Source organism: Athene noctua, chromosome 9 (assembly GCF_965140245.1).
Source record: "Athene noctua chromosome 9, bAthNoc1.hap1.1, whole genome shotgun sequence".
Taxonomy (NCBI): domain Eukaryota; kingdom Metazoa; phylum Chordata; class Aves; order Strigiformes; family Strigidae; genus Athene; species Athene noctua.
In genome coordinates, this window is record NC_134045.1 from 7,395,921 (window position 1) to 7,410,626 (window position 14,706).

At 40.3% G+C, this 14,706-nt stretch overlaps 1 protein-coding gene across 2 annotated transcripts in view; it reads left to right on the forward strand.

Moving 5' to 3' along the window:
- Positions 1-377: 377 nt before the first annotated feature.
- The window catches only part of LOC141963849 (receptor-interacting serine/threonine-protein kinase 2-like), a 32,910-nt gene continuing 18,581 nt past the window's right edge, over positions 378-14,706 (forward strand). Inside the window, exon 1 of one of the 2 annotated variants that reach the window (XM_074913547.1) lies at positions 378-880. The gene's annotated coding sequence lies outside the window, so the exon portion shown is untranslated. The remainder of the gene's footprint in view (positions 881-14,706) is intronic. The other variant, XM_074913545.1, reaches the window with a different exon arrangement.

Sequence of the window (14,706 nt, forward strand, 5' to 3'; positions counted from 1 at the left end):
ATATCGTCCCACAGGGCCGCGCCGATTTTTTTCCCCAGTAACTACTTCAAAGGCTGCGCTGCCGTGGGGGTTGATCCGTGCTTCCAGCCCATGGCAGCAGCTTCCTCAGTTCCCCCATCGTAAGATAACCCTCTCCCGGAGAGTGTGTGTTGGAGGCGCCTGACCACTGCCGCTGCTCCCCCGCTCGGCGCGGAGCCCATCTCCGCCCGCCGCTCGCCCGACCCGGGCGCGATTCCCGGGGCTGCGCCCGCGCGTCCTCCCCGGCGCCGGGGCCGCTGCGGCCGGCTCCCGCCCCGCGGGCCGGCGGCTCCTGCCCGGGCGGCGCCGGCGGGAGGGCCCGGGCCCTGCGCGGGCACCGCTGCCGACGCGGCAGTCCCGGGCGCAGCGCGCACGACCGACGCGACCGAGTTAGTGCCGCTTTATTAAAGGACACGCGGCGATTTACAGACCACCATGAAGCACACGCGCAGCGACCTGATGGCTGACGGGCTAAGGCTACTTGTCCACGCGCCCTTTCGCCCTCTGCGGTGGGGCCCGCTGTGGCGTCCACGCGCCGCTCTTCTGTCAGACAAACATCTTCTTTTCCACAGTCCAGCTTCATTATCTTTTTGCTGCGCACGCAGTTTCTCCATCCCTTGGCCTTGCAGGTGTTCTTCACAACAGCTACTGCCCGTTGTTACAGCGAGGCCACTCGGTCTGGACCGCTCATAATATGTCCGTTGTTTTCCAGCCATTCCACACAGAAGTTCTGCTAAGAATATGGAAAACTGTTCTGTTCTCAAACCAGGCTTTGCTGAGAGGAAGAAAAAACATAGGCCTTCAAGAGAATATACTGAGTGACATGTAAAAAGATCTCAATCATCCTGCCCAGAGGTAAAAGGTATGTAGAGGTGTCTAATCACGTGGGCTTGACTACAGACAAGAGCCATGGTGATGGCAATTTAAAAAGCAGCAAATGAACCCTGATCTATCCCAGTAACTTGGGTCTGGATAATCTGGCTGTATTTTTGTTAGCACTATGCATACACACACGTCCACACTGTTTCAGATTGTAAAACTTCCTATATATGATCCGGCTTGATCCCCTGGCTTCTATATTGCAGGTGAAAACTTCACCTGAGTAACATACCACTCCTAGAAGGTACCATAAATCAAATGGCAGACACTACATTCCTGTGCCTGTTTGGTTTTTTTCCCACAGTCAGTCACATCCAGTGTTAAAAAGGTGTTCCTCTATTTCATGCTGCCTCTTTCTGTCTCCAGCCATTTGTTCATTATTGTGTCCTTGCTCTTTCTGTAAAAGCCTCTCTGTCTCATCTTTCCTCCTCGTGGAAGAACTTAAAACCTGTGAACAAGTTATTTCTCAGTGTCTTTTTGATAAATGAAACGTACAACATTCTCTAGTGTCTTGCTGTGAGGTGATTTTGCCAGTCTACAAGTTTTCTGGCAAATCATTCTTTGCTCTTTCCAGTTTTTCAACATTCTTTGCAGAGATGTGCTGGACCTGTGTGCAGATTTTCACTGATGCCTCTACAGAGTGCAGATTTTCACTGATGCCTCTACAGAAACATTGTTGTCTTGTTTCTGTCTGCCCTCCTTCCATTTCAGTTTCAGAGGTTCTGTTTTCCAGGATAAGTGTTACTGTCTAGGCTGGCTCACTTTTTTTTGCTCCATGATGCATCAGCTTCAGCCCTATCTTTATGAAAAATATGTTTTGCTGGAATGAGCCCAGCAAGCAAACTAGCTCTCTTCCACATTGTTTTTTAATAGTCTGCTTTTTGCATCAATCACAAAAGTTTATCATGTTTCACATGTACTCTCAGATTAGATAAGGCTACTAGGTCCTCTGCAAACCACTGTGAAACCCTACTAGTGATAAATCTAATAAATGGCAGTTCTCTCCAACAAGAAGAAGAACAATCTCCTTTCTTAGATTTTCATGTAAACTAGCTCATCATCAACTTCATGACTGCTTAACATTTGTAAAATCCCTGTTTACTTTTGTAAAACTTTTTATTTGAAACATTATGGTATAATAAAGCTTTTAACAAAACATATCTATGCAGCTATCCTCTGAACTTCTAGTCTCAAAGAATAAAGTTAGCTTCCTTGGAAATAAACATTTCCTATCAAAATATGTTAGCTGACATTATATTCTGCTTACTTCTCAGCTGAATCTCTTCCATGCTTTCCTAATATTTTGCTCAAAACTTACGTCAAGCGAACTTGTCTACAGTTATTACTTCATTTGCTCTTTGAATCCTGATGACCAAGATTCACCTTTTGTAAATCTTGGCACCAATGCTCTTCTGGTTTCACAAAATTCTGCAAGTTTTACAAAACATTAATGCCTGCAACATATTTCATGTTTGAGACAAGTAATAATCTGGATTCATACATTTAGAATGCTTTGCATTTCTACCATATTGGCACTAAATTTGTAACATTTCTTGAAGCCAAGAGTAAAAATATCCCAGAAATCTGAGATAAATATCTTAAGCATACCAAACAAATACATACTCTGTACCAGTAAGTACATATATTCACTTAATATTCCTGAATGTTGTTCTCTAAACGAGATTCATATGTGCCTGCAAAGCTTGCTAAATCCAAGGAATGATCTCCTATCATGATTGGTGTCAATGTGGTGTTCATAGCAGCAATTGTGATACCATCCCTCCTCCGGGAGTAATATGTAAATTGGTGGCTTTCCAGTTTATAGTATCTTTCATGTATAAACTCAGTTTTATCTGCTTGACTTTTTAAAACAACAAAAAAATATACTAAATCTTTCTGGAGATAATGAATGGATTATCACCAATACTGTAAATTTTGGCAAAACTAAGTATCTGGAGTTAAGAGATTTCTTCAGTGGCTTATTCAGAGAACTTTTTCTTACAGTTTATGTTGTATAACAGTCTCTTACTTTAGGATTAAACTGTTTTTTTATCCTCAGCTTATACAAGCAATCAGATTCTTGCATTTGTCATCAGTATGCAGTAATTTATTTATAAAGAGTTTTTAGTACTGATTTCTGAATTACAAATAATTTTACCACCACCATCTAAGAATGAGCTGTTGCCATTGCTAAAATGAGACAGGCCTGTTCTTCTGCTCCTAACATTTTTTTTTTTTTTTTTAGTTTTATACCCTGGACCCCATGAAGTAATATAGCCCCTTCATCCTCAGTTTTCATCATAGCCATTCAGATTCAGGCTGCTCTGTCCAACAGTCCCGTCCAAACCCCAGCACACAGGGTTTATTTTAACCAACCTGAATGTAGTCCTTTCAGTTCAAGGCATAGCTGAGTCCTCAAAACAATCATCACCTCTGTTGCAGGCACACTGGGATAATTTCCATCCTTACACTGAACAGTGAACTTGTGAGATTTGTGTAAATACATGAGCAAAAGCTATGTCTGACAGAAAGCTGGAGAGAGCATTAAAAGCCTGTTCTCCTTCAGAGAAGGAAAAAACCAAAGAGCTGAACCTTTTTCTATGTTGGTCCCAGAGTTCTGCAGTCCCCTAATGCTCCTACTGTTTAATGCAGCCCTTTGTCCACACCCACCACCCTCCAAGATGCCAAGATGCTGAAATCCTCTAACCTTTCTGCTTCCTACAGCCTTAAAAAATTGCCTCTTCTGACATTAGAATTGAAGGCTTCTGCTCCCTTCCTCACCTAACAGCTCTGCTATAACTCAAAATCCAGTTCACATGTGCCTCTGCTTAAATCTCTCCATAGATAATATTGGAAAATGCCATCTTCTTGTTTACCATATAACTCCTGTTCCCCTACAAATCTCACTGTTACCACTGTTTTTGGTAGCACCTTCCACCTCAAAAATTTATATATCGCTACCATTTCACCTTATACCTATTTGTTCATCACTGCACTGATTTATGATCAGAACTTTTTTGTGCTAAGCTCTATAAATGCCCATCAGCCTTGCTTCAGCCACAGCTTACAATCCTCCCAAGCAATGAGGTAAAACAAGTGGAGAGAAAGCAAACTTGTGGAAAAGGCAGCAAGAGAACATAGCAGCTACACAACACAGCCTAGCAAGGGAGACAATATTCTCAACATACAAACTGTTTCAGGACCAGAAACAAACCAACAGTTTTCCACACTATTTTTTTTAAAACTGTAATACTCCTTATTTTCTGCTTTACATATACAACACTGCTAAGCAACTTTGTCACCAAAATCCGGGATAAAAATAACTTATCGACACCAATTTGATGTAGATAAGCAGACACTTCTTTATTGACGGCCGGACGTGTAGGGGAGTGCTCTCACCAACAACACGTGCCAGGCACCAGAATCATACACCTTATATAGAACTCACTCATACATATTCATTAAGTATTCATACATAAGCATACAACTTCCAAGAAATCATTAACATATTCTCCTCCCATTTCCAATTCTGCGCAGTAGAGGTTAGAAATGTCTAGAAATGGGTCTGGGGTGTAATGTGAGTAGGTGGTCCATGAGTCGGTGGTCGCGATCTCCCCCTGCCGGAATTACCTTTTGCTTAAGGACACAGTTTTCTTGGCAGGTACCTGCAAGCTGTTATGGTTACTGCCCTCAGTTCCCATTAATCCTGGACCTTGACAACTAGTTGCATTCTTCTAGTCCTATACATGTATTATAAATCAGATTACAAATCACCTCATGTTTTGTTACCTAGGTTCTAACCGTTCCTACTAAACAATTATGACCAATCCCTTCAGCCTTGGTACAGGGCTGTACAGGGAATTTTAGAGTAGCAGTCAGTTGCTAGATTCAAAATACAATAAAATAAATTATTTTTACTAAAATATCCCTTAATTCTATACTTATATTAAAATCAAACACAATTTAATTTCAGTTGATAATAAAATCAGTAACAACTTGATATTAAACTTGCAAGCAGAACCTACAAAAAAGAAAAACAGTTATGTTACTGTGTGCTGAAAGGGACAGTTTTCTCTCTAAAGTGAATCTAAAAATAGCTCCTACATTCTCAAAATGAAAGTGGATGTTTTGCAAGTAAGGCTACAAAAATTTACCAGAAAGCCCCACTGATGAAATAATGGGAAACAAACTCAACCACATTTTTCTCAATACTGAAAGAATAAATGAGAGAAGTAGTGGTGATGTGGTAGCTGGACAAAATTAAATTATGTCAAGGTGCAAGAAGGCAAAATAAAAATAGATTTTCTTCAATACCTTTTTATTGTTGTGGATACAGCATTATGAACTCAGTGTCTTTAAAAACAAGGTAAGTTTTTCAATTCTCAGATTTAAATGCTGAAACTACCACATGTGACTTCATGAAACCAAAGCATAGTTGTCTTTGCAATTCAGCATATACACTGATTTTTGAAAGCATGTATCTTCTTGGAAGACAAAACAGAGTATCAACCTTTCAAACAGTATGTAATGTGTCACAACATCAATATAGTATATTCACATGGCACAGGTGATTTAGTTTTTAACATCTTTATTCACCTCTAAGTATTTCTTCTCATTTAATTATACTCATCCTGTACATGAAATACTTATCTTCTACCACCAAAAGTAGTAGTCAGTAGACACTTGTGAGTCATCACTGCATGAAAAGGTTCATGAAGAGGGCAGTCCTTCTCCATCTGCCAAGCAGCAACAAGGCCTGAAGACAACTTTTGTAAAAAAGTCATGTGCAGTGTTTTCTGAACACCATTCTCATATCAAACATGATTTTGTCATGACTTCTGTGATTTTTAAGTAGCGACTAAACCTATTATCATGCACAAGAACAAAGCTTTCATCTTCCAAAGTCTCTAGCAGACTGCAGTGTGTTAACGCCTAGTTTAGGAAAAAGCTGGCTCAGATGAAACCTATTAGAAACTATTTAAAGAAACTTGTTTCTTTCTGATAGTTCCCTCGTGGCTTTCCAACCACTGATAAAGTTCCTCTAAATAAATCATGACTGTTTTCTCTAGAAGGATACCACAGACACATGAAACTTACAGTCTCTGTGAAACAGTTCCTGTGCTAAAAGAAACAAAACTTATTTACCAGTTTGCCAGCACATGCTTTTTTGGGTGTATCATCAAAAACAGAAGATGACACTTAAAGCACTAGAATTAGAGACTTTTTCAGAGAACATAATAATAAGTTCTGTAGCTTCAACTAATAACTACTCAGAACTGCATAAAAGTAGCATTATAGCACATAATAACATAAAAGTTATTCTTTTTAATATTAGTGTTAGATATTAAAAAACAGATCCTACCAAAGCCTACTGAACAATTAAAAATTCATTATAGCCTAATAAATCCACATTAAACTCTTTAATAAAAATTCAGTATTTTCAAAGATCCTACCTACAGGGGAAGATAGGTTACAGCTACTGGAATTTATCTTCTGTCAGAGCTCTGAGAGCACCAACAGTTCCTAATCAATCTCATCAGCATCATCTGGGCCCTCCATCCATGCGCTGTCTGCCCCTTGGCCCAGGAACTGCATTTAAGCTCAGGCCCTCCCTGGTTATTTGTTCTCTGAGCTACCTTGTTGGTGTGTTTGAGTTTAGTCTGGTATCCTGTTGATGATTCTCAGGCCTACCTCTTTACTCAAGAGTCATGTGTTGATTATTAGGCCTGTACTGTAACCTTTGCTGGTAAGGACATGGTCCCTGTCCCCTGGGGCTCCTGTGTAATTACCTTCCCTTGCAGAGCAGCCCACTCTTGCAGATCTCCAATACTCATGATCATCAATGTTGACTGAAAGGAACAACATAGTACCATTCTTTTGTTAAACAAGCATTCTAATGGATGTAGAATAACATCAATATAGGATAAATCATTATGGTAACCTTTGTCTTAAAGTCTCTTGGGACAAAAGAAGTAGAATCAAGCCCATGTGAAGTTAGGTGAGACAAAGAGCAGCTGGATGGGCAGAGTGAAAAACTTACTTGAGTTATAAGTAGTTGCATTAGTGTTGAAACTAATATAACATTATTTTCTGAAGACTTGCATCTTGTGTTTAATTTTTTAAGTTTGGATATATTGAGGCTGCAGCATGAACCTAGTGACAAGTGGTGTCTTCAGAGTCTCCTAAGAACTTCCTTGCTGTAGTACTGCTGGTTCATATTCACATGTGCTCACTCTCTTTCTTCTACCAAGCTCCTTATTTTCAAACAACTTTGGGAAGTCTGTACCATTTGGAATCTTCTTCCTGAGTAAAACACAGTTCAGACTTTTTAAATTATTACAAGACTAATTTTGGAAGTGTCAGGAACTGAGTGTTTACAGTGACAGGAGCATAGTGATGTTGCTAGTTGTGCTATACCTCACCTGGCTTAACAACACAGTTCCAATAATTTTTGACTCTATTAAAGATGTAGGACAGGAAAGTTAAGAAACTGCTCTCTGCAGGCAAGCAAGAAAAGGCAGTGAAACTCACATAAGCCTCTGACATTGTGGGGAGGGAAAATACCCATAGAAAAACCCCTTAGATAAACTTTTTTGATTATCTGATGAAGCCATGTGTAGCAAGTCAAACTGGATTGACAGGCCCAATTTACCTATTTATTATGCATTAATGACAACAAGTATTATATGTAATCTAAAATGTAAACATTTAGAAACTGATAAAGTTTAGCTGAACCTTTCCAAGCTGAGCCTTTTCCAACTGTCTGCATCCTACTCTACAATCTGGAGAAAATAAGCACAGAAAAATATTTTTTTTTCTAGACAATACCATATCATAGGAAAGTCAAAAGCACAAGACTAGATAAAATTCAGGATGCTAGTATAATACTTCAAAACAATTTATATGGCCCTAATATTTCATACTAATAAATTGAGTTTGATCTTTCTGATTGCTTTCTAAGCTTGTTTAAGCAAGACAGCAGCTAGTGATGCAAGTGCATATACAAACCTGAGCCAACTGTGGAAATCCCCATTTTAGGAAACATTAAGTTAAGCGTAAAGGCTAGAAGACAAAGATATTAAAAAAAACCCCAAAACAAACAAAAACAACCAAAACAACAGTTGCTTAACCATGAATATGTCCATATTTATTTCCTTATTTTTATTACAATGTTGTTTGCAGGTATCACTTTTCACTTGGGAGGTAAAGACAGACAGGTTTCTGGAAACAGGCAGTCTGAGCAAAAGCAAGCAATTTAAGCAGTGCTATTTTTCTTGCTATTAGATTTGAATATTACACATATAAAACTACCTGTAGAGGAAATAATCTCAAATGGTTCTCCCCTCCTCTCGATGCCTTGAGATAAATTTCATATCCACCAACTTCCTTATTTGAATGTGTACATCGCTAACCAGACTCACCATAAGTCCTGCAGCTTATATAATAAAATGCACCAGATTGTAGAAAGTGTTTTCCACACCAGCATTTAAAATATTTGACATCTTTGTGTGGCAGCCTGAGCAAAATAACCCCACAGTTTACTTTTGTCCGGGGAGATTTTTCCTAATTTTTCAACAGTTCAAAGCTAGTAACAATGTTAAGCAGTTGAAAATGTTTGATGTCAACACCCTTTCTTTGAACTATATTTCACAGTTATTTTGCAGGAAGGGTTGGGGTTTTTTTTTTAAAAAAAAAAAAACAACAAACAAACAAATAAAACACAAACAGACAAACTAATCAAGCTGTGCTTACAGGACCACGTCCAACTGGGTTTCATATATTTTTAAGGATGGAGACTTAACCTCTCAGGACAACCTGTTCCAGTGTTCAATCACCTTTACAGTGTTTGCCTATGTTTAAGCAGTTTCCTTTATTTCAATTTCTGCCCATTGCCTTTTGTCCATTCACTGGGCAACACTAAGAGTCTTGATCCATCTTCTTTACCTCCTCCCATTAGGTGTTTATATACATCAGTGAGATCCCTCTGAGCCTTATCTCGAAGCCAAGCAATCCTCATTCTCTCAGCTTCTCCTCCTGTGTCAGATTAATTATCTAATCATCTTCCTGATCCTTTGCTAGACTCACTCCTGTATATCCATGTCTGTCTTTTACTGGGAAGCCCACAACCGGGGATGTAACTCCAGATGTGGTCTCACCAGTGCTGAGCAAGATCTCTCTTGACCTACTGGCAACATTCTTCCTAATGCAGCCTGGGATGCTTGTTATCCTTCTTCGCCACAAAGGCAAAGGCTCACATTCAGCTACTCATCTACTAAGGACCCCAAGGTTCTCTTCTGCAGAGCTGCCTTCCAGCTGGTTGGCCCCCAGCTGGTTGGCCCCCAGCACATACTGGTGCCTGGGGTTATTTCTCCCAGGTGGGGAACTTGACATTTTCCTTTGAATTTCATGGGGCTGCTGTTTGCTCATTTCTTCATCATGTGGACTTGCTTCTGAGTGGCAGCACAACCATTGCATGTTAATCCAAAGAGTCACTAAATTTGGTGTACAGACTGCCAAATATATGCTGTTGTATTTTGCTTTAAGAGGAAAATATTTTCTGGAGATGTGCATAGCATTGTGCGAATATACTTAAAGCCAGCTGCTTCTCATGACCCTGAGCATACATCTGTGTCCTGGTTTTGGCTGGAATAAAGTTAATTTTCATCCTAGTAGCTGGTATAGTGCCATGTTTTGGATTTAGGGTGATAGCACACTGATGTTTTAGCTGTTGCTAAGCAGTGTTTATACTAAGTCAGGGACCTTCCAGCTTTTCATACTGCTCTGCCAGCATAGGCTGGGAGGGGACACAGCAAGGACAGCTGACCCAAATGAGCCAAAGGCGTATTCCATACCATGTGATATCATGCCCAGTATAGAAACTGGGGGAGTTAGCTGAGGGGTACCACAGCTTGGGGGTTGGCTGGGGCATCAGTCAGCAGGTAGTGAGCAAATGTATTGTGCATCTCCTGCTTTGTATATTCTCTTATTATTGTTTTCCCTCCTTTTTCTGCCCTATTGAACTGTCTTTATCGCAACTCACAAGTTTTACTTTTGTTTTATGACTCAATCCCCCATCCCACTGAGAGGGGGAGAGTGAGCAAACGTCTGTGTGGTGCTTAATTGCCAGCTGGGGTTAAACAATGACAATCTGGCAACTCTGTAAGCAGGAAAGATCACGGCTTTTCCCTTAAGCCTGCTGGTGTTAGGGGTCATCAGCTTCTCTTGCACAATTTCTAAATGTTTCCTTTTCAATGTTTTCCATATGGCTGCCTGCTTTGCTACCTGTTTTTCTGTACTACTGAGGCCAAGAGGAAGTGGGTGTATATATCACTCCAGGACATGGATTGGCCTTCGTGGTTTTTTCTCTCCCACCGTACAATGGGGGAATTTGCAACAGGTCATTTCTTTTTGTTCATACTTCCTGGAAAGAACACAAAAGTCCACCCCTTACTGCCTGTTTTCACTCATGCCACACTGCTATTTTCTTAAAAAAAGCAAGAGGCAAAAAAGTACTTAAAGTAATATTATTACCATTTATTTTTCAGTTAAGTTCATTTGCCTGTATTAAAATGGATAGTTAAATTACTGAGAAGTTCAAGTCAGAATATCAGTCCAAAAAGAAGATTATGCTGTATTATTGTGGTATTTTCTTAAATCATGTTACTATTAATTACTGTATTTTTGGCCGAAGTGTCTTTGCTATAGATGAAATGCTGGCTTCCAAAGAAACCTAGCAAGGTGGTTAAACAGGGACCACACTACTGAGGACAGACAGCACTTGGCTTCTCTAGCCTGTTTGGACACTGCCTACGTGTCTCAACACTTTCACATGAGAAATGATAGTGATCTCCATCAGCTAAGCAATTAGTTTACTGGAAGAAAGTGCTAAGCAAAGCCAAAGATTGCAATGTTTAGGCTTCCTTTGAGGAGTCTATATGCAATGTTGCCATCTCAAATATTCAAAAATTCAGCTTTTCAAACTAATATGTTTTCAGTGTGACTGTGTAATAAAAAACAATGTCTTGTGTTCTTTTTAGTTGTCTTCCAAACTCTTGGGTCTGTAATAAATAGTTTCAGAGGATTTTGATATGGCAGCTTCCAAATGAAAGCTGAAACTTGTACTTACCCCCTTGATTACTACAAGATCTGTTAAAACTGTTTTATTAATAAATTTTGAACAGGATTGAAGTTCCATGAGTATATTTTTTTGGTATACAAAGACCTGCTTTCTTTTTTTTTTTTTCTTTTTTTATGCTATCTTTTCATATCACTCATACAATTCATGGATTCTAGCCCAGCTAAAATTTCTCAGGTTGACAAAGGCTTCTTTGTTCTGCAAAGGGCAATGACACTTGTGGTTGGAAAGACTGTTGGGAAACCAAGATAAATTCTCCTTTTTTTTACATCTGTGTTGGCAGCTTTCCACAAAAAAGGAGGAAGTACTCATCTCCAGAAGAGTTGTTCTTAATTGCAGTTTAGTGTGTTACTGACCAAATTCAAAGAATATAAACACAATGGAAGTCGATTTTAGTAGAGCACTGTTTCACCATAAGAAGTGTTTTCCTAGATGACTGAAAGTCCACTGACGTTTATTTCAGCAATTCAGAATTATTTCTCCATGTCACCACATGCAAGTGGCCTACAAGCAGACTTGATTATACCAGCCCTTAAAAGGAAGGCAGTAGCTAACTGTATCTTTCAGATGCCTTTAATGTACATGTTGCAACTTTGAAAAAAAAAAAAATCCCAAAACAAACCAATTCAAACCAGCCCCACAATGGAAAAGCTTTTAATTTAGATTTTTTTAAAATCCTTGTTGATTGTTTGTGTTCATTTGCATATGTTCATATTTCAGAATTATCAGGTAGAGAAAACGTGACAATTAGGATCAAGCCAATTAAAAAACTTGCCCACTTTCCAGTGGAAAATCCAGGAGGCAGGCATGGCATTGGTAAAGATGTTAGTGCTGTGCTCTTCTATAGGATGGGCTTCTCTGGGGGTTTGATGAGTATGGCTGTACTTTCTCTCTCCTTGGAACAGGTATCCTTAGGGGAGCAAGGAGGGAGTGCTCACTGTGTTCCTTTGCCTAGAAGAGCTTGAGTTTTGCTTGGTATGGGTAAAGGCTTTGAAAGCCTGCTTATATTCTCTTACATACCTATGCCATACATTCACAGCAAGTCATACAATGCAGGCCTCTCATTTCACCATTAGCTTAGTTAGAACTATTTATCTGCAGGTACATAATTGATGGACCTGGAGGTTTAGCATTTCTCCACCCTGCCTTAATACTGTTTAGTACATCATGTTCCAAAACAGATTGCAAACACCTGGGATGTGGACTAGGGCACTTTTTACAAATCATTTAACAAGTTGAAGTATGACACCCTAAGCTCTTCTTCATCTTGTTGTTCACATTTACATGAATTATGAGTTGCGTGATACCTGTTTAATATTCCACTATTTAAAACAGTTAAAACAGGGCAAAGAATTAATAAACTGAGTGGTGTTCCCTATAGGTCAATATTGGGACCGGCACTGTTTAACATCTTTGTCGGTGCCACGGACAGTGGGATTGAGTGCAGCACCCTCAGCAAGTTCCCCGATGACACCAAGCTGTGTGGTGTGGTCGACACGCTGGAGGGAAGGGCTGTGCCATCCAGAGGGACCCGGACAGGCTGGAGAGGTGGGACCATGCAAACCTCATGGAGTTCAACAGGGCCAAGGGCAAGGTCCTGCCCATGGGTTGGGGCAATCCCAAGCACAAATACAGGCTGGGCGAGGAGTGGATTGAGAGCAGCCCCAGGGAGAAGGACTGGGGGGTACTAGTGGGTGGAAAACTGTGAGCCAGCAATGTGTGCTTTCAGCCTAGAAAGCCAGCGGTATCCTGTGCTGCACCAAGAGCAGTGTGGCCAGCAGGTTGAGGGAGGGGATTCTTCCCCTCTGCTCTGCTGTGGTGAGACCCCCCCCCTGCAGTGCTGTGTCCAGCTCTGGGGCACCCAATGCTAGAAGGACATGGACCTGTTGGAGTGGGTCCAGAGGAGGCCATGAAGATGCTCAGGGGCTGGAGCACCTCCCCTGTGAGGACAGGCTGAGAGAGTTGGGGGTGTTCAGCCTGGAGGAGAGAAGGCTCCAGGGAGACCTTAGAGCGGCCTCCCAGTACAGAAAGGGGGCTACAGGAAAGGTGGGGAGAGACTTATATATATTGGTGAGTGTAGGGATAGGATGAGGAGCATTGGCTTTAAGCTGAAAGAGGGAAGATTTAGATATAAGGAAGAAATGCTGTACTGTGAGGGTGGTGAGACATTGGAACAGATTTCCCAGAGAAGTTCTGGATTCCTCCTCCTTGGCAGTGTTCAAGGCCAGGTTGGATGGGGCTTTGAGCAACCTGGTCTAGTGGAAGGAGTCTTCGCCCGTGGCAGGGGGTTGGAACTAGATGATCTTTAAAGTCCCTTCCAAACCAAACCATTCTGATTCTACAAATTTCTGTGGTACAATTTAATTACAGGTGCTTGGCGCTGCTCATTTTACAGAAACTGCCTACAACCAGCAGCTGTGATACTCTTGTTTAGATGTCTCATTAGTGACAAGGTGAATGCTACAACTATTTTCCAAAATAGCATGGTATGGGTGTTTGAGGAAACAATTTTCCTAAACAACAAAAAAGGAACCTTAGTTCAACCGCAAATCCATAAAATGGACACCATAATTTTGTATCTTGAAATATCCTGTTACAGTGGGCAAGTATCATGCCTGTTTGGAGTCCTATCTTCTAGAATAAGATGATTATATCATTGGCTGCTTTTATGCACTATAGCTTAGGTTTTTAAAGGCGAAATACAGAGCATTTGAATCCCACAAGTTTGAAGTCTAACAACATTTTAATTTTCACTTTTTGCAAGACTTCCTGAAATACACAAGGTGCCAAAGAAATGACACCTTAGAACCTATCTCTGACAAAATTATCCTGCACAGATGCTCAACTGGAATAACCAGATTGAGAAATGATGATGGGAACTCTTCTGAAATATCAAAGTGTAGTATTTACTGAACATACATCAGAGGCCTTGGTATTTGGGTCATCTTAATGCTTCGATCTTCTGGTACTGTGTCATTCTTTTATTGCACATACTCACTCTATTAATGTTCTGTCTTATGCTGTGGGCCTTTAATGCTGCTTCTTGTAAAGCTCCCATTTTGTTTTAAATTTGATAGTAACTGAGTTCATGCTGCATGACTATTATGGGGGGGAACCTATAAACCACTCATGTCTTAAACTGTGTTATCCTTTAGGCATCACTATTATTCCTATTTCCAGGATGTTAAGATGTTAAAAACATATTTGTGTTCCATATATACTGTCTTAGCTTGTGAGTGAGCCACAAGAACAAGTTTGAATTGAAAAAGCAAACGTTCTAGTTCTTCTTGCATTGCTATGGTTAGGTTTTAAAAGATCTTCACTGGACATTTTGAAAATTTAATTTTATTTTTTTTTACTCTTTGTTCTTTGACACTTAGAGGCTCAGAGTTTTGTTTGTCTTCTGAATGAAAAAAAACCCCAACAACCGGTCTTTGGGTTTTTTGAGATTCATGGCTCTTATGAAACACCTGGCTGTCATTTAGCATGAGCAAATGTACATATGAGAAATAACATACTGTCTCTGAATTCTTCCTGCAGTTACAGACACTGTCTGCTGTGTGTAATTCCAATCCTGCTGTGATGGCTGGATTCACTCACTAAAATAAGGAACCCTGCAAACACTCACATCATGGTCATCTTAAGTGCTCTTCAGATTGCCTTCTGTTCATTGC